At 44.2% G+C, this 27,705-nt stretch overlaps 1 pseudogene; it reads right to left on the bottom strand.

Annotated features, from left to right (window-relative positions):
* Nucleotides 1-13,350: 13,350 nt before the first annotated feature.
* On the bottom strand, nt 13,351-26,021 carry LOC120653573 (annotated as a pseudogene).
* Between the last annotated feature and the right edge of the window lie 1,684 nt (nt 26,022-27,705).

The raw sequence follows: 27,705 nt of genomic DNA, 5'->3' as shown, positions 1-27,705 counted from the left end.
ACGAGCGACTTTGGCCTTGTCTTCCTTGATCTTCTCAAGTGACCAAAGTCTTCGGTCTGTGAGATCCTCCACATTGTCGCTCATCAAGGCTGCATACTACTCAGCCGACAAATCATTCTGAAACTCAACACGCCTCGATCCGACCGTGATTTCCCATGGCAACACAGCGTCTTGACCGTAGACCAGATGGTATGGAGACGTCTTGATGGATCCGTGACACGAAATACGATATGCCCACAAAGCCTCTGGCAACACCTCATGCCAGCGCCTAGGATATTCATCGATCTTCCTTCTGATTAGCTTGATAAGGCTCTGGTTGGATGCTTCAGCCTGTCCATTAGCCTGGGCATAATATGGGGATGATCTGATCAGCTTGAACCCCGTGTCATCGGCGAACTTCCTAAATTCCTCCGATATAAAGACCGATCCTCCATCGGTCGTAATGGTCTGGGGAATCCCGAACCTATGAATGATGTGCTCTTTAACGAAACTGATCATATCTTTTGATGCCACCGACCTCATGGGTACCGCCTCCACCCATTTCGTGAAATAATCCGTGACAGCCAACACCCATTGGTGACCCTTGCTGGATGGCGGGTTGATCTGGCCAATCATATCCATGGCCCAACCCCTGAACGGCCATGGCTTAATGATAGGATTCATTACTGATGCCCGCACCATCTGAATCTTGCCGAATCTCTGACATGCCTGACATCCCTTGTAATATTTAAAGCAGTCCTCAAGCATGGTAGGCCTGTAATATCCCGATCGCCTAATCAGCCACTTCATCTTATGGGCCAGTTGATGAGTACCGCAGGCTCCCTCAGGAACCTCATGCAAAAGCCGATTCAACTCTGAAGGCCCCAGACATTTAAGCAACAGTCCTTCCAAAGTCCTGTAGAAAATATCGTCCCCTATCAGAACATACTTCATAGCTTTGAGTCTTATCCTTCTGGGTGCCCCCCGAGCCGAATCCTTCAAATAATTGAAGATATCGGCTCTCCAATCTCTAGGTTCTAGAAACTGAAGCTCTACATCGACCCCATTGGCTGTTTCCTTGTATCCAGAAGCCATATGTGCCAAGTCATTGGCTTCCTTGTTCAAAGTCCTGCGTACCCAATGGAAATTAATATACCTGAATTGTGACATCAACTCACGGCACTGCATCCATATCAGAAAAAGAGCCTCTCTCTCACATCTATAATCTTCTGTGAGCTGAGAAATCACCAGTTTCGAATCCCCAAATATTTCCACCGCTTCTGCGCCAGCTTCCAGGAGTAATTCCATCCCCTTGCGAACGACCTCATACTCTACTAAATTATTGGTGCATGGAGTAGTCACCCTCATGGAAAAGGAATAAGTCGTCCCTCGAGGCGATACCAAAAGAATTCCCACGCCGCACCCATCATCACACGCCGATCCGTCGAAAAACATGGCCCAAGCACGTATGAAAAGTGCGGCCACATCAGTGTTGACCCTGTCTGCGATGAGATCCGCCAGTGCCTGTCCCTTAACTGCCTTTGCAGGTTGATATCAGATATCGAACTCCGATAACGCAAACATCCATTTTCCTAGTCGGCCTTTTAGAAAAGGAGCCGACAGCATGTGCCTTATGACATCCGACTTGCAGATAACGATTGTTTCCGCCGAGAGCAAAATATGACGAAGCTTTGTGGATGTAAAGAATAAACAAAGGCAAAGCTTCTCAATTTCAGGATACCTGGTCTCAGCGTCCAACATATGTCTGCTGAGGTTGAAAACAACCCTCTCCTGATCGTCATGCTTCTGAACTAGCACTGAGGCGATGGAAGTGTCTCCCACAGACAGGTACACGAAGAAAGGCATGTCTTGCTGAGGAGTAGCCAATACTGGGGGCTTCGACAAGTATCCCTTGATTTCGTCGAAAGCCTGCTGCTGTTCTACCCCCCAGTGAAATTCATCCTCAGACTTGATCTTCACTGGACCCATGAACGGCTCGATACGCCCAGACAGATTGGAGATAAATCGTCTGACAAAGTTGATTTTGCCGATGAGCTTCTGCAACTCCTTCTTCGTAGTAGGCGGCCTCATCGTCCTTACAGCTTCTTGACTTTTTAAGCCGATCTCGATCCCTCGCTCATGTACCAGGAATCCTAAGAACTGACTAGCCGATACACCAAAGGCGCATTTCTTCGGGTTCATTCTGAGCCCAAACCTCCAAGTCCGCTCCAAGACCTGACACAAATCTTCCAGATGTCCCCTAGCCGATGTGGACTTGACCACGACATCATCAATGTAGATTTCTACCAGTTTGTCGATGAGATCATGAAAAATGTAATTCATGGCGCGTTGATATGTTGCACCGGCATTTTTCAATCGAAAGGTCATAACCAAGTACTCGAACAAGCCGACCGCTCCTGGTACTCTGAACGCGGTCTTACTTATATCCTCTGGGGCCATGAAGATCTGGTTGTAGTCGGCATTACCATCCATAAAGCTCAGCATTTTGTGACCGTCATCTGTGTTGATCAATGTTTCCGCGACGGGCATCGGATACTCGTCTTTTGGCGTTGCTCTGTTGAGGTCTCTGAAATCCACGCAGACTCACCATCGGCCATCCTTCTTTTGTACAGGGACCACGCTGGAGATCCATTTTGCATACTGACATGGCCTGATGAACCCTGCATCCAACATCTTTTGCACCTCTTTCTTGACCACCTCTAGGATTTCGGCCTTCATCTGTCGTGCTCGTTGTTGAAACGGCCGAAATCCTTTCTTAAGCGGGAGCCGATGTTCGACGATGCTTCTATCCAGACCGGGCATTTCAATATAATCCCACACGAAACAGTCTCGGTATTCTCTCAATAGTGCTATCATCGGCTCACGCAGGCTCGGGTCTAACTTTTCTCCTTGGGCTTCTCAAAGATGATCGGCTGTGGGCCAAGATCCAGCTGTGCGACGGCCAGCTCCTCCGGATGAGGCGCTCGAAATTCCGACGGGATCACAAATACCATATTCACATCAGCCGATGGTTTCTCATCGGCTTTCAAATGTTTGGGATGCCACTCCCTCCTTGGAGGGTGCCTTGCCACTCTTTGCGGGCGCCTGACTTGCCCCGCGAGATCCGGGCGCGCCTTCCTCAACACGTCGAGGTACCTTGCTTCCGCTTCTTCGAGATTGCGCAAGCACTACACTCTGCGCTTCTGCGAGCGACTGAGTCCGCCAGGACACCATCGTGGATGACGATACTTATCCTCCCCTTCGAGCTCAAGATCATCCCTGGGTGGCCGCTCAACATGCTCGTCGTGACGTGGTTTGGGCCCCAAGCGTCGAAACACTGACGTCTCGCCTGACTGGCATCCCCGAGGCCAACACTCCAGGCAATCATCGATAGTAGGCAATCGGCTCATGCCGGAATTCCAACAGTACCTGAAGAACGGGCAATGCTAGTGGTCGCGTACAGCCTGGCGCCTCCCCAGCGTTCTTCCCGTGCGGTGCTCGTACTCCTCCTCTTCCGATTCATACCGGCGACGCAGCTTGTTCTAATACTTGTATTTTTCAAGAAGCCAATTAGAAGCTGGGAGTTGATTGCGGATGTGACGCACTTGTTCTTCAGTAATATGTTGGTGCTCCGACTCATCTTCATCTTGGGGCCGTTTGCCAGAATCGGCCTCTTTCCTCTACTCATCACGGCGGCGTACGGATCCCACCATGTTAATCCGGAACGCAAAATTCTGGCCCTCAGATCTAAGATCTGACAGCCCCACCATGTTAGCATGTGGGAACGGTTGACTGTCAACCTTCATCGTGTGTTGGGCCAGAGTTAATCGGCCTTGCTCAATAGCCGATTGGATCTGCCGACACAGCTCCTTACAGTCATTCGTGGTATGGGTGAACGAGTGGTGCCACTTGCAGTACGGCCTCCCCTGCAGCTCTTGCGCCGTTGGCAACTTGTGATTCTCTGGGAGCTTCAACTGCTTTTCCTTGAGCAGTAGATCGATTATATGCTCTGACTTGGCCACGTCAAAGTCAAAGCCCATCACAAGCCCCTTCTGTTTGACCCACTTGCACGGGACGGGGTTTGCCCCCCGGGTCCACTCTGCCACAGCCACTTCTTGCTCCCCGCTAGAATCATCAGAATCATCTGCTTGGGCCATATTCACATGGCGCTTAAATTTTATCTGGTACAGCTCAGGGTGATAGTGTTCATACATCGTGAGCTTCTGCACCATGTGCGCCAGAGAGGTGAAATCCAACTGAAAAACCAGATCCTTGATCGGCTTAGCGAGCCCCAGAACTACCAAATCGACTGCCTCCTTTTCTGTGATGTGCGATGAGTAGTATCGATTCTTAACTTCTCTGAAGCGCTGCACATACTCCGACACACTTTCCCCTCGTTTCTGCTTGACTTGGGCGAGGTCGGCAATCCCAGCTTTAGCAGCCTCTGAGTGATACTGGGTGTGGAACTGATCTTCCAGCTGCCTCCAAGTGCGGATCGAATATGGGGCCAATGACATGTGAGAACCTTCGGGTGAGAACCCCTTCCACCTGATGCCGTGGCTGCGGGTCCTCTCGAAAGAGCCGATGAGATTGGCTTCGAACTGAGCTTTGACCTCATCATACTTCTGCTGGTGTTCGGGGGTCAGCTCTTCATACGTGACAGGGTTGGTGACCGGCGGAACCGGCACTTGGTTCTGAGGTCCAGCCATCCCGGCAGTGGACGTTGTTGCTAATGAAGGTCCCACCGGGCGTGCCAGAATGTGTTGTCGGTCAAAACCCACCGGCGAGTAGCGACAGGCAACACGAAGAGCCGGGAGGCTGCCGGGGCACTGGCTGGCACTGGTCCCTCGGTCAACGGCCCAGATCCTGGCACACGCCGACGCTTCCGGTGATGCAGGGCGTGCCACCTGACCTATACCCGATCAGAAAGGTGCAAACATGCTTTCGATGATTTGCCTGCATGCACAAACACATGTAAACATTAGTCCGAGCCGTGGTCGGCTCCCCGGGACGACTCTTGCATCGGCTTTAAAGAGCCGATCGAGTCCCGGTGTCAGATCAGATCTGCATATCTGGATGTTAATAGATAAAGCAAATAACTGCAAAAAACTGCTTCAATTAGATCTAGTTAATCCAATCCACAACGGTAAAAGCTTCACTGGTAGATCGGAACATCCTACACGTAATTAGGCCTAACGAGCGTAATAGATAACCAAACTTTAACCAGAAAAGAGGCCTAAGAATAAGCGAAAGCCGATTCCTGGATCAATCCCTATTAAGATCAGAGCAAAGAATCTAATACGTCGCCGGATCATCCAACCCGTTTGCAAGGCCTAATCTAACAGATATTAAGCCAATTTTAAGTATAAGAACAAACCATAACAGATTAGATCTACTAGATAAAAAAGAAGTAGGGTGTTATCTCTACGCGACTAATTCCTATGCAACGAGAAATAACGTAAGATTAATACATGATCACGCAGAGATAACATGATATTCGTAGATGATAAACAACAAGAGCATGATAGATCTACTAAAGGTCATGCTACGAACATCGGGATAACTAGCATTATTCGCCATCAAAAATGCTTCAGTACGAGTAATACCAAGGTAAAAGTAAGAACAATGCTGCCCTGATCACAAGAAGTGATCAGGGCAGCATGGCGCTTACTTGGATGAAACCCTAGGATTAGGGGTGGCGGTGCGCCGAGATATCACAGGGTACATATTTATAGTCCGGAGACTTGGAAAACAATCTAAACTAACGCGTCCAAATCGGACTCTTTCCCTAACCCAAACTTAACTAAATCTAAAGATACATGGCAAAAGCCAATTCACAAGCCTTCTTTAGTTCCTGCTTTAAGCCCAACTTGCTCGCGGCCCATTAATTAACCCTGTTAATTTTTGGCGATAACAGCTCCACTTAGTAAAGTAATCCGTAGCAACCAACATGAAGCGATGTCCTTTTTTAGAAGGGAGATTAATCTGACCAATGAAATCCAACCCCCAACCTCTGAACGTCCATGACTTAATGATAGGATGTAATAACACAGCACGCACCAACTGAATATCACCGAACCGCTGACATTCTTCACACCCCTTATAATATCTGAAACAATCCGCCATCATAGTTGGCCAATAAAAACCGGCTCTCCTAAGCAGCCACTTCATTTTAGGAGCTGATTGATGTGCAATACAGATGCCTTCATGAACTTCTCCCATAGTAACACGGGCCAGATCGGAATCCAAACATTTGAGAAGTACATCATCGGCAGTCCGACGATAAAGCTCATCGTCGATCAAATTATATTTAAGGCCAAACGCCGAATATTTCTCTCTGCACCATGACCAGGATCATTTAAATACTTCAAAATAGGCACCCTCCAATCAGCAACCTCGGCCTTCCCTTTGGAATTGGATGCAATGGCCGACTCGCTGTCCTCAGCAGTCTGACCGGTCTGGGCGGTCAGACCGATCGGAGCATCCGGTCTGACCGGTTCGTCCAGAACCAGTAACTCGGTTGTTACTCGCATCGGCTTTCTCATGTTAAAATATTTTTTAGTAACATTGTAGCCAGATGCTTGCTGAGCCAGAACATGTGTCTTTTTATTATCTTCTCTTGGAATATGTCAAATCACAAATTCATCAAAGCAAGAGATAATATCAAGGCATCTATCAAGATATATATTCAAAGATCCATTATAGCATCGGCATACCTTATATACTTGCTGCACCACCAGAAGTGAATCTCCATAAGCTTCCACATGTTTAACACCCATTGATTCCAAGAATTCTAAGCCAAATAGAAGTGCTTCATATTCAACTTGATTATTCGTGCGTTCTTCTTCCAATCTGCTTGAGAACTCAAAAATAGTACCAGTCAGAGAAATAAGAACGACACCAATTCCTTGACCATCATCACAAGCTGATCCATCAAAGAACAACTTCCATGATGTGCAAGTAACATAACTTTCAAATCATGCTCATGATTAATCCGATGTTCAACAATGAAATCTGCTATAATTGGCCTCTAACAACTCTCAAAGACTCATATGCTAAATCATATTCAAAAAGTGCATAATCCCGCTTTCCGATTCTACCACTCAAAATCGGATTTTGTAGCATATGCTTACTAACATCGGCTTGACAAGTAACTATGCAAGCACTAGATAAAAGATAATGACTCAACTTGGTACAAGCATAATATAATGATAAGCAAAATTTCTCAATAAATGTATACCTTGTTTCCGCATCAATAAGCCGTCAGCCCACATATGTAATAATATACTCCTTTTCTTCGGTCTTTTGAGTCAAAACAGCACCAACAACTTTATCTTCCGCAGCCACATAAAAGTCTAAAAGGAATACCTCTCTTAGACGCCTTGAGAACCAGTGGTGAAGATAAATATTTCTTGATCTTCTCAAAAGCTTCTTGCTATTCTGCCCCCAAGTAAAGTTAGTTTCATCTTTCAACTGAAGAATAGGAGTAAACACATCTATTTTTTCGGACAAATTAAATATAAATCTTCTAAAAAATTTCACTTTGCCCAGAAACTTTTGCAACTCTTTCTTGCAAGCAGGAGCCTCCAGTTTCTTCATGGCTTCAATTCTCTTTGGATCAATCTCTATGCCTTTCTCATGAATAATGAAGTCCAAGAACTTTCCAGCCGATACACCAAAAGCATATTTAAGCGGGTTCATCTTCAATCCATACGACGCATCTTCTCAAGAGCAAGTCTCAAATCAGTCAAATGGTGACTCAAGCCGGCTGATTTATTCACAATATTATCAATATAAACTTCCAATATAATAACAAGTAAATCATGGAAGATCAAGCTATGATAAGTAGCACCACCATTTTTCAAACCAAAGTCATGACAACCCACTCAAACAAACCAACAAAACCAGGACATCTAATGGCCGTTTTAGACGTATCCTCTTTGGCCATAAATATTTGATTTTAACCCACATTACCATCAAGAAAACTGATAACACGATGTCCAGAAGCCTCATTGATCAACATATCGGCTATAGGCATAGAATATTCATCTTTAGGAGTAACTTTATTAAGATCTCTGAAATCAATACAAACTCTAATCTTGCCCGAATCTTTCTTTTCAACGGGCACAATATTAGAGATCCACTCCACATAACGACAAGACCGAATAAATCCAGCATTCAGCAAACGATTAATTTCTTCTTTTATTCGGTCGTACATAACAAGATTAAAATGCCTAGCAGGTTGTTTGTAAGGTCTAAAACCGGCTTTGATTGGCAGCCAATGCTCAACCAAATCACGACTCAAACCAGGCATCTCAGAGTATTCCCATGCGAAGCAATCAACATATTCTTTCAATAACTTCATTAAATCGGCTTTACAATCATCCCATAAGTTTGCATTTACAAAAGTCGTCCTAGGAATAGATCCATCTCCAATGTCTACTTTTTCTAATGGATCAACCGACGTAAAATCTTGGTCTAATTTATCAAAATCACCGAAGTCTTCAATGGCCTCGCACATATCGTTCGTCCTCGCCCGATAGTGCCCAATGTGCTGCTGCAACCACTCTGTGTTGGACCGGTCTGACCGGTCTGGTGCACCGGTCTGACCGGTCGGCTGGTCTGACCGGTAAGAGCCAGCGGTCTGATCGGTCGGCTCTGTGTTGCCACCTTGATGCATCATAGAAGTAAATATAGCTGATTCTCCATAGGCTTTAGGACAGCAGATACAAAACTCTTCTTGGTGCAACTGATCAAGTCGTAATCGGTCAAGTCCAGGCCCGATAAGCACTTGATGTTGTCATGTGCACCAACGAACTCGGAATCGACGGTTGCAATGAAAGAAGAGGCATCACCATGCACCACCTCAATTTCATTGCCGATCCACTAAATAAGAAACTGATGCAAGGAAGATGGCACACATTGATTGGCATGAATCCAATCACGTCCAAGTATAAGGCTAAAGTTACCTTAAACCTCAGAGACGAAGAACGCTGTTGGGATCGTCTTGCTCCCAATGGTCAACTCCATTGAAGCAACTCCCTTGGCACCAATGGGATCACCTCCTCCAACGCCGCTGACCGTTATGTTGGTTTTGATCAACTCTTCATCCGTCCCTCCGAGCTTCTTGTAAAGTGAATAGGGCATCAAATTCACAATTGCCCAGCTATCCACGAGCATACGAGAAACCGGCTTACCGTTGATGTGCCCCCTCATGTAGAGAGCCTTCTAATGATTATCTAAATCTTTGGGCTTCTGAAACATAGCTTCACGTGGCCTAAAATCCAGATGAGCGGTCTCTTCCTCCGAAATCACCAAATAATCATCGGAGAATGTCACAACATTAATCTCCATGTTAGTATCCTCAGGAGACGCTTCATAATCCACCAACTCCTCGTCTTCTGTTGTTGAAGGAGCCACTGGAACCTCTGTTGTGCTAGGGGCCAAAGTGGAAGCACTTTCTTCGGATTTCTGCTCAAGCTAAGGTTCGACCGGTCTGACCGGTCGCTCTGAGCGGTCAGACTGGTTCGGGACACTAATCAGACCGATCGGCTGGAGCGGTCCGACAGGTCCTGCTGACTGGTCAGCTGCTTTGACCTGCCACACTTTGCCTTGAGGGATCCTTGGTCTGTACTTTTCGAAGTGCTCATCCCTCAACTTCTCCGCCTCCTTTTCCTTCTGTTCTTGATGGTGAAGATGCTGCAACCTCCTCTTCTGAGTATGTCTCAACCCCAGTGGGCACCACCTAGGCTGAAAATACTTTTCCTTGTCTTGGTCCTTGGAGTTGCTACTGCTGGCCTCATGATCATTGGCCAACACAAGTTTCTGAAAGGCATCGACCGATTTCTCAACGATCATCGGTCCCTTTTGTACATCTTGGATTCTGCCTTTGCCATCCTCAACTTGCACAACATCAGCAACTGGAGCCTTCCCAGAATCCATTTGCATTGGCTCAGGTTCGCCCTTCTTCTCCTTGACGCAATATATTCTTGGCACTGAGGACGAACTTGTGCCGGTCTCTGCTGAGACCAGTTTGACCAGTCGTAGTAGACTGGTCTGAGCGGTTCGGAGTTTTGCCCCTGACCAGATTGGTGTTGTCCCAATCGGCCATGAATCGGCTGTTGCAACCTATCAAATACAGGTCCTCTGGAGTTTCCCTCTCCCTGGAAGTGTGGCGGATACGGCATCGGGTAGCATTGCATCCAAAATCCCTCATGCTCCCATGCAGGAAACTGAGAATCCGATGCTGGCGGAGCCCATGGCATGGTAGCGTACATCAGCTGCATATGCTGTTGAGGGAACAAAGTAACCACATCACCCCTGCGCTTGCTTGATTCTTTCCTAGGAGATGAAGGTGCGCCTTGTCGCGGAGGTGACCTAGGTCTCTTTTTTAGCTACCGATCGTTTTGAATGACCTTTGAGTACTTGTTCAGCAACTGACCAAAGGTGGGCTTCTGATTTACAAGCTTACCCTGCACCTTTGGCAAGTTTGTCTTCCATGTACCCACTTCCGGACGTTTAGGCTTAAATGTCCGGGGCTGACTGCCAGGGTGGTCTGACCGGCCACCAGGACCGGTCTGAACGGTCTCGACTGATCAGCAGACCAATCTTCTGAGGAAGAACCTCCTTGCCCCCTGGGCACACGAGGCTTAAGTATTATTCTCAGGTTCTTCTTCCCATCAGGAGATTTCTCCCGAACAACCTCCCTGGCCAGAATCTTGTTATCAACGGTCAACAGTCTTTCATCACCAATGATCACGTTCTTGCCCTTCGCCCCTTCGGGTTGATCCAGCTGAATGAGTACCTTGGTGTTGTTGAGATCAATGGTATGCACAGGGAACAGAGCTTTATCTATTTTCATCTCCGGAAAGGTCAATCATCCTTCATTTATGGCCGATTGTACCTGTCGACAAAACATATTACAGTCGTTAGTTGCATGAGATGAAGAATTATGAAATTTGCAATAAACGCGCCACTTTAGCTCCTCAAGCGGCGGTATAACATGAGTAATCTTTGAATGCCCAAGTCTTAACAATTCATCAAAAATGTGATCACACTTGGACACGTCAAAAGTAAATTTCAACTCTTCTTGCCGATTCCTTTGAGTCGGCTTAAGAGACGCGCAAGAACATGGTTTGGCCGAGGCCGGCCAAACAAACTCAGTGGCATATACCTCTTTATTCTCATCGTTCGATGAATCGGAATCATATTCAACAAATGCGTGTTTGAACGATGGAACTTGTAGATATCCTTTTCTTTTTTGAATTTCGCCTCTTGGCCTAAAGCTCTTACCTGAAGCTGATTTAAAAAATAGTGATCTGAACCATCAAGTTTCTCTCTATAGCTAGAACATAAACCTGCAAGAGCTAAATCGGCCAAATCTTTTTCAGAAAGAGTCGAATTGTAACATCGGTTTTTAATATCTTTAAATCTTTTAAAGTACTCATGGATAGATTCATCTCTACCCTTCTTAACCGATGTCAAGTCTGTCAGTTTAGTTTCATTATCCCCACTATAAAAATGATCATGAAACTTTTGCTCTAACTCATCCCAAGAACGAATCGAGTTCGGGGCTAACGATGAAAACTAAGAAAAAGCCATCCCAGTTAAAGATAAAGAGAATAAACAAACGCGCAAAGTTTTAGTAGAACCAGCTTCCTCAAGTTGAGCGATATATTGACTGATATGCTCCTAAGTAGATCGATTATCATCACCGCTAAATTTGGTAAAATCGGGAACACGCCAACCAGCAGGGTAAGGAATCAAATCGAAAGCATCAACATTCGACTCCTACCCATGTCCAAACCGAGTTTAGACTTAAACATGCTAGCCAGATCTTCTCTCATCCTAGCAAGATTGGCCTCGTAGTTACCCGTAGATATTTGGCCTAAACGATGCGTCATAGGATCCGTAGTGGACATCATTTGTGTAGCATATTGAGGTTTTGACTTGCGCCAATGATCCCAAACATCTTTGGGCATCGGTGGAGGAAACAGGGGTTCACCGTATGACTTTGTAGTATACAGCGACACAAAATTCGCCAATTTATCTTCTTGGCCAGAGGCAGCCGAAGTTGGAAGAGGCGCAAGTTGTGGCTATGACGCGAACCGGGCACCATGGCACGGGTCTGAGTGACCGGTTGGACCTGTCCAACTACCGAGGCACCGGTCTGACCGGTCGGCTGGACCAATCTGACCGGTTCGGCCATAGAGGGCCGAACTGTGCCTGGTGGTGGTGTTTGCCCTACGAAGTAATTCGGCGGCATACCATACTGATAATTCTCTGTTGGCGCAGCCAAAAGACTAGCATTAGGGGTTTGATTAGAATAATCATTAGCAACTCTTTTACCCCTATTTTGCAGATTCAAATCAATGAGCAGATCTTGTGTAAGCTTCTGCGATTGTTCAAATCTACCCAAAAAGGCTTCTGCAAACTGCTTAATAGATTCGAATGAAAAACTTACATCGCTTGTAGTGGAAGTAGATGGTGCAGTAGCTGTAGCTGTAGTAGATGGGTTCGGCGGTGGCGGCGGCATGAATGTAGGCATGACGAACTTCTCCTTCTCTATGACGCCTTGCCGAGTCTTCCCATAACATGCAAGCAATCTCTTCGTGGCCTCCTCCTGCTCTTTCTTGAGCTGAGCCTCGAATTGCTTGCAGGACTCCTCAGGTATGTCATCATACTTGACATCAACGGATGGAATCTACCTTGGAGGGGTTAGCCTTTTCACCAGCCATTGTAACCGATGGATGCAGATCTGTCCCCAGCGGAGTCGCCAAAAAGTATGTTGACACGAGTTTGGTCAACACACAAGCGCTAGAACGCGCGGATCGCAACACCAGCGATGGCCGCCGGCGATCGGTCAGACCGGTTGGACGCAGAGAGCACCGCGAAATCTAAAACTTCAAGCTCGGGAGGGACTCCGTCGGAGCTTGAAGATCTAGGGTTGTCTTGGAGTCGGCAGGCCACCCAAGACGCCTTTGAACGCCATAGAGACGAGCAAATAATAGCACGAGGTTGGAAAAGTTAGGATTTGAGGAAAATAGGAAAAAAAGTAGATTGATTGATTCGATTGGGTAGAAGGACCTCAATCGGCCGTGATCTTTATATTTATAGGCCGAGGAGGACGAACTCCTTCCAAATCGAGTTACAAACAGACTCCAAAGTACAGATCTAACTCGACTCGGACTGTACAGGCTCAGACCGGTCTAACCGGTCGGCCCAACCAGTCAGACCGGTCAGCCTCGATATTTGCCAATTTTGGCTGCCAACATTGGGTAAGGGGGAAAACAACCACATGCGAAACTACTGAATAAAGTGCAGATGATAACATTCGCACGAATGCACACCATTCCAATTAATTGGTTCAGGTTTTGCAATTGTTCTGAATTTGAAAAGAGACACATCTCTGAAACTTCGCATCCAGCCACAATAAAGCGTAAAAGATCATAACAAATTTCATCCAAACATCATCATTCTATTTGCAACATATATAGCTTGTATATATTTTCCTGCCCTTATTATTTTTCCCGTGTGCATGCTTTTGATTGTTGATCACCCGTTGATAGTTGCCAAACCTCAAAAGACACGCGCAAGCGCCACTACCGCGACACCGTGGAGAACAAGGCCGCTGTATCCAAGCGTCGGCACCACTCGCCACGACGACGACCATACTCGTCCGCCGCCGACAGACGCCGCATCTGTTCCCACTGATTCCACGCTGCATATATACAGTTGAATGAAAGCACAAAATGGAACGATCAACGACACACACACACACACTATCGCAAAAAAAAAAACCACACACACACACACATTTATTTGAAAATTAGAATAGCTAACCTGGTTGTGCTTGGGCAGAAGGTGATGGAGTACGATACACCGCCGCCGCCGCAAGTGAAGGTGGAGGTGGCGTCGTCGTACGCGTAGCTGTAGGCCCGCGGGCACGACTTCTTGAAGACCTGCGAGTACGCCGTCGGCCAGCACGTGTTGGGGTTCCCGTGCTCCCCATGGCAGCAGTGCTCCGCCGATCCGAACGCCTCGCACGCGCTCCTGCACGCCACGGCGCGGCCGCCGTCGTCGGATCCCACCCGCAGCTCGGCGGGGCACGCGGCGTTCAGGTCCATCACGCACCCCGTCGGCGCGCAGTTTGCCCCCGCGGCCGCGCCGCCGTGAGCGTGGTGCGGCACCACGAGCATCGGCAGGTTGTACCCGTCCACGAGGCTCACGTCGTAGAAGTCCATGCCGCCGTGGCCGTCGAACGTGAACTCCGCCAGGGTGGCCGGCGCAGTCCAGCCGCCCGGAGCCGCAGTTGCCGGTGGCGCAGGCGAACTTGCTGGCCGAGTCGACCGCGCAGTGCGTGCGGCCCCAGAGGCGTCCCGACCATCCGTGCGGCGCCGGCAGCGACCGGGACTGGCCCGGCTCGAGGGCGAAGCCGGTGGTTTCTAGCGGCGGCGAGCCCGAGCTGGACAGGATCCCTGGCCACACGGTGTTCCCGCAATGGTTCGCAATGGTCAATGTTCTCGAGTAAACACCTGATGATCAATTTATTAACATGCAAAAAGATCATTAGTTCGCGCAAGGAAACATCAAGAAATTAATGGATATGGACTGGCAGCAGCTCACCGCTAACGGAGACCATGAGGATGAGGAGTAGGACAATGGGAGGTCAGTGTTCTTGTCCCAACATTGCAATGCAACTAATTGCTGACCAGATTCCTACGATGTTAATGAGAGGCAAATGAGAAGGATGTGATGAACTTCTTGACTATTGTTGGCAACGGCGAGTGCTGAGCTACTGAGCAATAATGGCACCCCCCTACTTATATACTCAGTGCCTACGTTGTGACTTGTGACTGGCAGCAAAGCCTCGCGCCAAGTGCTGTGGCTTTTCCGTGTTTTTTATTAGACGCCTTCCCTATTTTCATGTGCTGCTACTTTAATAATTTGTTAACAAAAGCAAACCAAAGTTTAGTGTGAGACGATATGCATGCGGTATATTATACTATTTGCGCAATACACACCTCGTGATTTCAGGATTCGGTAATCGGTACCATGCATGGCTGATGAACTTTGTCGTGTCGGTCCCTTTTCCCTGTCACCAGGAAACATATTAAAATTCATAATTAAAATAAGCAATAATCAGCTCTACTTTCAAGAAAACTAAAACTGCATATAAAAGTTGAACTAGCTGTGCACATGTTCGCATGTTTGTCCACAAAATACTTGCCATGTTTTTCAGTATCAACGTTTTCTCAACATGGTCTATAGGCCAGGAAAACAATTGTCGAGTTCACTTTTTATTCATTCTTCAAAAATAACAACGCAGACAGTTTAACACCCTTACCACAATATGTTACGGTGCTACAACAAAAGCCCACAATCATTTTACATCTACTACAAAAACGAGTTTTAGGGCGTGTAAAACACTATTTGTAGGGGCTAGTACGTTACCCTCTTGCAGCTACAAATACTCCCTCATGTGCGGATGAGCAAAATCAGCTTTTCTACATGTAAAAGGTGCAGCCTCGGAACAGACTCGGTCACCCAGCAGCCCCTCTCCTCAGTAACCCACATAATTAAGCGGAGGACCTTGCATGCCCAATAGAGATGAGATTCAAGGGGCGCTGCATGCCTTCATGCAAATCTCGTGCACCGTGGCATAGCCGCATAGGACGGGAGTAAATGCTAAGCTCATGACCCAGCTTCTGCCTTGGTCTCTGGTGTAGGAGCTCATCCGCCCTACAAATGTGGAAGGAGCGAGTAGTTGTTTGCGGGAGACCAGGAGTGGTTAATGTGCCTACCTCTGTAAATCAATTTTTAGGGGCAGATCACACCGTCACTCACCCTCGAAACGTATTTCTAGAGGCCAATGACGGCTATCAATTTCTAGAAAATAAAAAAATGAAAACATCAAACTAGAAAAAGAAATAAATATCCTAGCCTTTTTGTGAGGAAAATAAATATCCTAGCCAGCCACCACCACAAGAATAATATTTTGTTGATATAATAGCACAATTACATCAACCGAGGTTCGAACCACTTACCTCAAGCCTTGTACGTACTTTTCTCTCCACCACATTGTAAAGTCACTTGTGACTCTATAAAGTATGGTATGCCATTCTTTTATATTTACTCTGGAATTGATTCGTATGCCCACCCTTTGAAATCCATTACAAGTGACCGATGAGGCCCCACCCACCTTTAAAAATATTATTCTATTTGATTAGAAAAATTTATTTAAATATTTAAATATAGAATAAATAAAAAAGTGAAACTTTTATGCCATGGTTATTGTGAACTACTGATTAGATAAAATGTGCTAAGTATATTTTAGTGTATATAAATATTAAGATAGTGGAAACCTCAAAGTATGATTGATTTGTATAAGATCCTACATAATCGTAGCCATGTATAGGGCACAACAATTAAATGATCTTGTGATTCTAGATGGTCTTAAATGAATAACGTGCAAACTATAAAATTTCATGTCTTACCACCACAACTATGATAATGAGCTATTGTACATCTGATGTTGTTTGAAAAATCAAAACTTCTAGATTTTAAAATTAGTCAACTTATAATAATTTTTGGGACTATTAAATAACCTTAAATTAAAAGTTATCAACTAAAAAAATTTATCTTGTTAACATCTACAATTTTGATATAAATTTTGAATTCATCTGAGATAATATGAATTTTTTTGAAATTATTTGCGTGAGACCATTTGTTGGGGTGTGTCATGCCATCACCTGTCTCTAAAAATTATTTTTAGAAGCGGATCATGCCATCATCTGCTTCTAAAAATATATTTTTAGGGGTGGATGGCCACCATTTTCGAGTGGCGTGTGATACCGTCACGCACCCCTGAAAATGGAGGTCATTTCTAGGGGTGGTGCTAAGAATATATTTTTCAGGAGCGGATCGGATGCTATAGTAACCCTACTCTTTTTTAGAAGCATGTGACCTTTTGGACCGCCCAAAGGGACGACGCTCCTTTTGAATCTGCGTCAGAAATAAGGCCGATTATAGTGAGAAGCCAAATTATCCAATAATCGGTATCTGAACGTCCAAAAATTACATAGTCGGAGAAAGCACTCCTAGCTAGCTAGTTACACTTCATGTATGTTTAGTGTAACATACACGTGCGTGAGGTTCTTACTGACTCAAACCCGTTATCTTGGGTGATGCTTCTCCTTGCTAAATCTTACCTATAATTATTGTAGAAACAATTATATTTTTTTCATTATATTTGACCTGGGCATCTTATATTCTTAATAATGACTTTAATTGGAAAAGTCTGCAGTTTTACCGATCTCACCAAGAGTTACCAGTTTTAAATAAAAACTTTCGAATATTTCGTGAAATGTAAAGGGAGTTACCAAACATCATGTGCAAGAATTTTTTGCTTTCTTCCATTGACGTAGCAGATGTTAATCGGACCACACCCTTACTCTTTCGTCCCACCACAGTTATGCTTTAATTTCAACCTCTTCTCTTTCAACTGTTCGTTTCTCACTAGCTGTTTGTCTCCATCTCTCGCTCGTACCATCCATGAATTGGGGCCTCCAACCATTTTGCCTTCTTCCCAACGATCAACCACCAGCCACCGACGACCGGCCCCCTCCATCATTGCACACCTGGTACTGTGGCCTGTGGGTAATGCCATGACGGATTCCAGCTGATCCGCAAAAACAAACCTCTGGGGCCACTACCGATCTACAAATCACCACTATTATATAAATGGTTTTGATCTTTGATATTAGTCACTGCTGGGTCTGGGACTAACCAAGGCTTTAGTTCCGGATTCAACGACTAGAGGATGATGGGGAGCTATAGTCCCAGCTAGTGGCTCCAACTAGACTAAAAGTTCTGAACATTTAGTTCCAGATGGTAACAATGATCGAGACTGAATAACCTTTTAGTCCTGATTGGTGGCTACAATCGGGGCTAAAGTGTCCTTCACTGGTTAATTTAAAAGAAATACATCCAATTCAAAGTCAGCAGTACTATGTAAGTAGGATGGTGAAGAAGCTATGCGCGAGGCAAGAGATTTTGGATTTGAGTTCTAGGTGGGGAGTAAATTTTTTGCCTTGCCAATAACTGAAGAAACATAAAAAAAATAGTGGTCATCTGAGATCAAGAAATGTGATTAATAAATGCTTCACAATCTACAAACTTACTTCCCCCTTTTAAGTTATAGTTTGTTTTAGCTTTTGTAAATACATAGTCTTTTCTGTGTATCTAGTTATAGGTTCGAGTCCTAGGTGTGGTCGTGTGGAGTAATTTTTTTGCCTTGCCAATAACAGGAGAAACGTGAAAAAATAGTGGTCATATTAGATCAAGAAATGTGATTAATAAATGCTTCACAATCTACAAACTTACTTCCCCTTTTTAAATTATAGTTTGTTTTAGCTTTTGTAAATGCATAGCCTTTTCTGTGTATCTAGATATAGTATATGTAGGTCCACAACAAATGCTACGTATCTATAAAAGTCAAAACGACTTACAATCCTATCAAATTCTTGGTGTGGAGCGGCGACGATAACCGTGTCAGAGGACAAACCCCTCCTTCGTGGGAAGCTCCACTGTGAAAGACACGTGAAGATGACCAGTGCAAGCAGTAGTGAGCATTGCCTTCATGGCAAGGTCCTCATCTACTTGGCGAGTCCAAGCCCTTGATCAGAAAAGACTAGGTGTCTGGGTGTATATCCTGGGTGGAGCTCCAACGTGGACTAAGGGTGCCTTTAGCCCACCGATACCAAGGTATAAAATCGATGTGCTAAGTTTGCATTCCTCTGACCCACTCCTTTATGTTTCCCCTAAAAAAATATTTTCGTTGCAGAATACCTTTTATTACATGGTATAGGTGACGAACCGATTTTCGTCATGCAAGTGTCACAGATTATAAAACATAACGAAAATATCACTTTCAGTGACATAAATAGAACGTCATAGAAGCTCATATGTGTTGTAGTGCTTGCAACTTGTGTGTCTTTACTTACGTACTGTAGTATCTTGCTAGGATTGACTCTAGATTGCAAAACTCTTGTTTGGGTGGGGTTATATTACTAGACAAACCCTAGTTACACATCTGGATTGCATTATTTAGTTTATATCTTTTGCAATTTAGATGAAGACCATAGGTCAAGATTCTAAATTGACTAATTCATTTTCTCCCCCTTGTAGATTGTTAGCACCAATTCCTTTTAGTGTACCTCAGTGCATGTTGAGGTAGGGCGATCTTTAAATGAATAATTATCAAAAGAAAGCTATGCAACCAGAATATATAATTAATTATTACTGAAACCCACTACTACGAAAATGGTTTTTAGGGGCGTGTAAAAACCTATTTTACAGGTAATTAAATATTAGTGAAACCCACTACTACTGACCCGCCCTTGTAATATCCTTCCCACCAAAAAAAGTATACCATTTTCATGCTAAATTTTTAAAATGGGGTTCTCAGTTAACCCATTCAGATCCAACATTTAAATAACAATGTATATTCAATCAAATTATATAACTACTTTTGTACATCAGTGCTCTAGGTCTTAAGTTCGTACATCGATCAATACTTATGCTTATATAAGCTGTTCAAATCCATAAGAAAAGGGTAGGGGTACATCCATACATATTGCAAATTTCATGCTACTTCGGCCTGCTTCGGTAGATATGGAAGATAGTTAAGGTTTTCCAACTTCATCAAAATAAGCTAGAGTACAACTTGCAGAGTTAACCTCTTTTAGAAATATTTTAATGTGGAAAAATGAAGGGAGCTTTTTGGAATATCAGAGATCTTAGAGACTCGTTTAAAACAAGATTCTTGATTGATACTTCTAAAGAGCATATGCTAGACTTTATTTTTCTTTTAGACACAAAAAAAAAGAGAGAAGGATTTCACTCAAGCAGAGCTTCATGGCCTGTGTGGAGGAAGGAATTTCATTTGGGACTGAACTTCATGGAAGGTCAGGAGGGATTCTTTTAGGAGTTAACTTGGATGAATTAGAAGTAGGAAGCACAGTTCATGGGTGTTGGCGCTCCTTAAGTATCCATTTTATCCCCTGTTTAACTTTGATAATGGCATGAATTTAATATCAAAATCACTAACCATCCTAACATCGGCCCAATTATTGGTCGTTTTCGCGTTTGCACATATATTTTGGAGGTACTTCATTTTTTCAGGTTTTTGACCAATTTTGGAGCATGAAATGACGAGGCCCATGATCACGTGATGACACGAAGAAAGACAAAGGCCAAAGCCCGAACAAAGGATCGAAGGCCATGATGATTAGAGGACCGTTCATGCACATCCACCCTCCAATGAAGCTCAAAGGACAAAGCCCACAAGATAAGATCAAGATACTTCGGGGCTAAGCAAAGCAAAGAGATATTTTAGAAAGGATTTTCCATCCTATCCTTTTCCTCGAAGAAATCTCGAAGATAACGACGTCTAATGGGGTGCAATCGTGAAAGGCATAAACTCTAGAAGATTCCATGAGACTTGGGGAGAAAGAAGGACACGAGACGGCAAAGGAATGAGCCAGGCCGGCCAGCCTAGGCCCATTGGGCCGGCCGACCCTGCCCTTTTTTAGGTCAGTTCGGTCTCCCCTTTGACCTAGGGTTCCCTGAGACTATTTAAAGACCCCTCCCCAAGGTTCACGCAGAGAACAATTCGGGAGACGACGCCAAGGAGCAGAGAAGATAGAGGGACACCTCTCGGAGAGCCGAGGGTCGTGCTAGTTGTCTAGGGGCTTCCCTAGCCGACGTGGGAACCTTGCAAGGAAGACCATGTCGGAGTTCTGGAGCTAGGATCATCAAGATCAAGGTAGGGCCCCGGTTGTGATCTTGTGATGTACAATCATTCATGGTGAAGTTATTTGTGATTCCGAATGTTTAGCGACCATGTTCTCTCTTTCGATTTCGTTCTTTTCTTTGGGTTTGCTTCATCCTAGATCTATTATCGAGATAGATCGCTTAGCATGATTTTGTAGTCATGGTGGCTAGAGGTTCATGGCGGAACTACCAAAGGGGGTTCGACTTGCTTCAGGGTACTTTTGTCGAAAGGGGTGGCGTCGTGACAGGCTGTTGCCACTAAGTAGGTGGGGTATCGAGGGATCAGATTGGAGATTTTGAGTTTAAAGATGCTTTTCATTGAGATTCACATCTATCTTACTTCACTACATCTAAATGGAACTACAACATATGCATGATCTAGGTGATCTAGATTGGTTATCTCTAACTTTCTCTTGCTACCTTCGGTGTTTGTCATTTTTAGTAGATTAGATTCGTTTTCACCATCTCAACACAAAGGAATCTCTATGCTAGTAGCTTGTTTCTTGTATTTTTGGTTCCGTAGATTGATAAACCTTGGGGGAATGCTCTAAGGGAAAAGCTACACGAACCGTGCGCTTGCGGTATACAAATCAGGGGCGCTAAGGAGCATCAACAATGGGTATTTTTTTATCAAGTTCAGCTTAAGGAACAAAAGTGACAACTTCCATTGGGTCCCGGTAGATATGTATGGGGTAGCACAACCAGCCTTTAAAGATAAGTTACTGACTAAATTAGTCCGGGCTTGTAGTAAGGAAAATCTTCCCCTACTAGTTGGGGGAGATTTCTATTGACAACCAAAATTGGCATAGTCAGCGGTCGACCGGTCGGGCCGACCGATCAGATCGGTCTTCCCAGTTGTAATCCGAGTAGGATTTGTTTTCTTTTTACAATCCTCATGTAAACTGACTTTGAAGGGGTACGTCTTCCCCGGCCTATATATAGGCTGCTTCCATTTTCTTTACTCTCATTTTTTCACTACTCCCTTTTACAAACCAAATAATAGAGCCAGGCAAAATATAAGAGAAGACTACAACCAACAAAAAATCAAGTATCATGTTGCTCCTAGGAAAACGCGTATAGTAATCTCATTGGCCTTCGTCGATGGGACAAACGCGGAAGTTGTATGTGTTACAAGGCAACTAGCATTTTGTTTTGTCATGGAATGAAAGAATGTTCTTGTTCTTCCTCATTCTGATTTTGGTTCGTTATACATGAAGGCTAAGGCCGATTGAGAAAATTCCCAATCGAATCAATACAATTTACATTACTTCTATTTCTCTCAAACCCTAGCCCTTTTCCAAATCCTAATTATTGTTCTTCCTGCGTCTCAACGGTGTTTGAAGGTGTTCTGAGTAGCCTGACCGATCTCAGAGCAACCCTAATTCCTTAAGCTCCGACGGGTCCCTCCCGATCTCGAGGTGGTAGGTTCGGCACAAGGTTCTGCATAATCGGTCTGACTGGTTCGCCCCACCAGTCTGACCGGTCGGCACAGGATCTTGCCAATGTTGATGATTGTTTTGACGATCGTTCACGCGTGCTAGCGCATTCAAGCATGATGATAGGTGGCCTTTCTTATTTAATGTCATTATTGATGGCGTGAATCTTAGAGAATTGGAGATGTATGGTAGAAAATTCACTTAGGCTAACTCCCTACTGAAAGGATCTCAGATGTCGTCTAGAGGGGGAGGGCGAATAGGTGTTTCTACAAGTTCTGCAATTTACAAAACTCAAATAGGCTTGTCACCACACTGACCGGTCAAAACGTTCTAACACTTATGCGTTAAATAAACTTACCCACTGGTCAGGCCGGTCTCCTGCAGAACCTGCCCAACTATTAGAGTATTCCCCTCCTCGAGCTCTAGCACAAAAATAACTTGGTGTAGTGCTTCTGCAGGTGATATCAAGTATATTTCAATTCCCTGCACACACAGAAACAACACACCAAAGTAAATCGAAGCGGAAGACAAAATAAAGCTAGAGCAACAAGTACTGAGGCAAACCACAAAGGAGACACAAGAATTTGTTCCCGAAATTAAAATTCACCGCCGTGAATCATACATCTCCATTGAGGAACTCGTTGGGCATGAGTCTCTTTCAACTCGATCCATTGAGCTAGGTCTCTTCCAACCTTGCATCATTTCCACTATCTTGATCCTTTCCACCAAGGGGGCAAGATCATGCCTGCACAAACTTACCACTGCTCACCACACTGTTAGGATCTAGCTGGCAACTCTTAGCTGTCTAGGAGACAAACCTCCAAGAGTTACATATGCTTCATGAGTTGCCTTGACGTAACCAAGAGTGCTCAAGCTAAAATTTCCCTCTGCAGCACAAATCTGAGCTCTCACAATGCTAACACATGCTCAATCTCTCAACCCAACTAAAGGAATGCAATCTAGTTAGCATAACTCACAAAGAGTGTTGTGGAGAGCTTGCTGGTCAAAGAAAAGCTTTAGGAAGCTCAACAAAAACCTAGGGAACCACAACCCATGAAAGATAGGGCTGAGGGGTATAAATACCCCACACAAAGAAACTAGCCATTTGAACTGTCAGTGCAAAATGATCAGACCGATCTTGGCCAAAACTAGCCATTAGCCCTGGGATTGGTCAGACCAGTTAAGGATAGAAACCTAATGTAACACCCTGGACCGGTCAGACTGGTCCCTCAAACCGATCAGATTGGTCAGGGCCAGGAGAACCCCAGACCCGAGTTAGAGAGCTTCACTTGTTCCACCAAGTCAAGACTTGGTCAACAAGGTAGCTCAAAGTTAGTTCATAGGGTTTTCTCTCAAGGATCCTCACTTAGGTGACCTATGACTCTGAGCACTTTTGACCATTGTAAAACAACCAACGTTGCATCCCTCTTGATAGTACGGCGTACCTAAACTCAAGATTAAATGTAAATCTTCATTCAACCACTTGAGCTCTGAAACACTTCAGCTTTGCCATACTTTGACTATGTCAACCTTGGGACCTCAACATTGCATCTTCTTCTTTTGAGCAAATCCATACTTTTAGTGACTTAGGATTCCAATCACATTTGCAAATTTGTCCTTGGAACCTTAAGTCACTTCCAAAAAAAGTATTTGATGCATTGCATTGCTTCTCCCAACAAGATTTAGATATGGTACTTTGAACATCCCACAGATACTAACCACTTCACCCTAGCAATTTGCCCATGGTAAGTCGTCGCTTCACAAAGCTTGCTTAGTCCCTCGTACTAGTCATCTCAGTTGGTTTCTTCACCACTTACCTTCACCTCATTGATTAAGCTTTACATATCAACAATGAATTCCATTTGTTATTCTCAAATGTTCATATATTTGTCTTCCATTGTAATCATAATTTTTTTTGGAAGGGGTGGTTATACTACATTACATGAGATCAGGAGAAAAAGAAAACAAAATGAGGTGGTCCTAAAATTAGATTTTGAGAAGGTGTATGACAAAGTTAATTGCGACTTCTTGCAACAAACCTTAAGAATGAAGGGCTTCTCACCTCTTTGGTGTAGTTGGATTGAAAGCATTGTGAGTGTAGGTAGTGTAGGACAAAAGTGAATGATGACTCAGGTGATTTATTGCAAACCAAGAAAGGCCTTAGGCAGGGAGACCCTATATCCCCAGTGCTTTTTCAATGTGGTAGCTAACATGTTAGCAGTTTTGGTGTCAAGGGCCAGAGGGAGTGAGCATATAAGAGGAGTAGTACCACAGTTGATATAGGAGGGGTTGTCAGTGCTGCAATATGCAGATGACACAATGCTCTTATTAGAAGATGACTTGACATAGGCTAAGAACTTAAAGCTAGTGCTTTATGTTCTCGAGAAAATCTTTGGTCTTAAAACAAATTATCATAAAAGTGAGCTTTATTGCTTGGGTAAAGCTGGTAATAGGGTGTAAAGTTATATTCAACTTTTTTTGTTGTGTGGGATCTTTTGCATTCAAATACTTGGGCATACCAATGAGCCAATAAAAAATTGCTAAGAAGGATTGGGGGCAGCTGGAGACAAGGTTCCAAAAGAAACTGAGCAGCTGGAAAAGAAAGTTACTTTCAATAGGAGGAAGGCTAGTTTTATTAAATTCGATCCTGACCAGTTTGCCAATGCTCATGCTTTCTTTCTTCAAAATTCCTAAAGGAGTTCTTAAGAAACTGGACTATTATAGATCCAGGTTTTTTTTTTGGCAGAATGACGGACATAAAAAAGTATAGGCCGGTAAGATGGAATATTTTGTGCTCTCCAAAATGTGTTGGAGGACTAGGAATCATAGACTTAGATGTACAGAATGTTTGTCTCTTAAGTAAATAGTTGCTCAAACTCATTGACGAGGATGGTGTATGGCAGTAGAAGTTTAAGAGGAAATATTTGGAAAAAAAACTTCTTACAAGTAGTTAAGCAACCAGGAGACTCCCATTTCTGGTCAGGTTTAATGGAAGTGAAAGACTACTTCTTCACTACGGAAAAATTTGTGGTACAAAATGGCAAACAGGTAAGATTTTGGGAGGACTGGTGGGTGGGAAGGGAACGTCTGATGAATCAGTTTCCTATATTGTATAGGATTGTGGGGCAGAAAAACCAGCCTGTGGCAAATGTGCTGAGTTCCCAACCATTAAACATTTCTTACAAAAGAGCACTTGTGGATGAGAAGGCTAGAATGTGGACTGACTTGGTCGCCTTGGTTCTGAATGTTAATTTGGTTCTGAATGGAACTTGGGTAAAAACCATATGTTTACAATTAAGTAAATGTACATAGATTTAATGCGGGCATGTAAAGTACCTGATAATGGCGTTTTGTGGAAGATAAGAATTCTAAAAATTAAGATTTTTTAATGATACTTAAAGAAAGGGGTAATTCTCACAAAGGATAATTAAGAGAAGGGAAATTTGTCTACAGGACACTCTCAAAACGTGATTTTGTACGCTGCACACTCCACTCTCTGAATTAGTCTGCAGCACATCTTGAATGTTTGTTTTTTGTGCGCTGCACATTGCCCCCCTTAAACAATTCTTTTTCAGTCTAGGAGGTGAGAGAAGGCCGAGTAAAAGGACCAAAATGCCCCTAGCTATATTACAAGGCCCCCCCAATGCACGCCCGCTGCCCCCCAGCATGGGTCTGCCGCCCCTCGTGCGCATCTGGCCTGCGACCGCACCATTCCGCCGCCGCCCCAGTGTGCGCCCCGGCGCAGATGAGCTCGCGGCGGGGCGCCGCCATCGCGGGTCCGGGGTAGGGGGGCGGACGCGCTCACCGCAGGGCGCCGCCGTCGTGAGGCGGCCGGGGGGCCGGATGCGCTCCCTCACGGGCGCGGGGGGCGGGGGGATGGATAGAGTGAGGAGATAAGGCTCTGGGGGTATTTTGGTCCTTTTACTCGGCCTTCTCTCACCTCATAGATTGAAAAAGAATTGTTTAAGGGCGGCAATGTGCAGCGCACAAAAATACAAATTCAAAGTGTGCTGCAGACTAATTCAGAGAGTGGAGTGTGCAGCGCACAAAATCACGTTTTGAGAGTGTCATGTAGACAAATTTCCCTTAAGAGAAAGTGGCGTGGAGATAGTAGTTGTTGCTTCTGTACTTGTAAAGACTTGTAAAGAGACTATACAACATCACTTTTTTGGGTGTCATGTAGCAAAATTTGTGTGGCGTTCAGTATGGCTGGTCTTTGGGCTACAAGCTCCTTCTAATGTGGCAGATATGCTGAGCTCTTAGATCAAAAGTTTTTCTGTTAAGCTAAGAAAACAGGTGCTAGTTGGGATGGTAGCTTTTTGTTGGGCCGTTTGTTTGTGCCGAAACGATACAATTTTCTGTCAAACATTTCCTAACTCCTATTTGCAAGTAATCTTCAAAGGGACTTTGTGGGCAAGGAAATGGTCACAGTTATCCAAAAGAGGAAGAGAAGAATCTTATAGTGAAAAACTGCTGCATAATGGAAGGAGCAACGCTAGAGCTTTTTGCCAAGAATGGCTGGAACTTCAGAATGTCCGTTTGTGAATGTTTAGGCTGGGATTTTTCTTATTCTAAAAAAATAAAAAAAGAAGCTCCACGGAGTGCCTGAGATGTATAGTATCTTATCTGTCTGATACTACTTTTGTACTCTCTCTGTTCCAAATTGTAGGTTGTTTTTAGCAAATCTAGATGCATAACTTTTTAACAAAGACAAATATGGCTGAGTACCTTATTAACGAAAATGAACATGGCCGAGTCGGATTATTTCGTGGAGAAATGAGCCCTTGGTCGTTAATTCCTTAAGTCGAAATTCTCTAACTTTGACAAAGTTTAATATATATCCACAAATGATATATTTATCGGTTCTTTTTATTAACTTGGTCACGAAATGTAACAAATAAATTAAATGGAAGTAAAATTTGAAAACAGTTGCAACACACCTTCAAATAATACGGAGGGAATAAATCAGGAGACAGACAGGCTTTAACGATCCGGGAAAAGGAATCCAAGAGAGAACACAACATGCTTCTAGGGCAGCAATCTGCTACCATGTTTGCGTTGTTACAATAGAAATCTATACTATACTATAAAAGTTAAAACAATTGAAATATTTTCTCACCATGATTAGGTCCACCATACCCCTCACAGAGTCCATTTGTCATATTAAAAGGTTTGACAAAAGAGGGTGGAGATCCATTTTTTATAGAAGTAAAATGTTTCTACCAAAATGCTAATACTTTTTACACCAGCAATTTTCTATACCTACGTATTACTTTCCTTTAGCACACACTTTACTTTCCTTTGCACATGCTTTCACACACAATTCACGTCATTATTTGTTTTTAAAGAATAATAATTGACATCATTGTTTTATGGAAGGGAAATAAAGACATGTATTATTTTTGGAAAAATAGAGGTCATCGCTGCTTGATGAAAGGAAAATTAAATGTGTACA

This window comes from Panicum virgatum, chromosome 1N (genome assembly GCF_016808335.1).
Source record: "Panicum virgatum strain AP13 chromosome 1N, P.virgatum_v5, whole genome shotgun sequence".
Classification (NCBI taxonomy): Eukaryota; Viridiplantae; Streptophyta; class Magnoliopsida; order Poales; family Poaceae; genus Panicum; species Panicum virgatum.
This window is presented reverse-complemented; position numbering and strand designations above follow the sequence as displayed.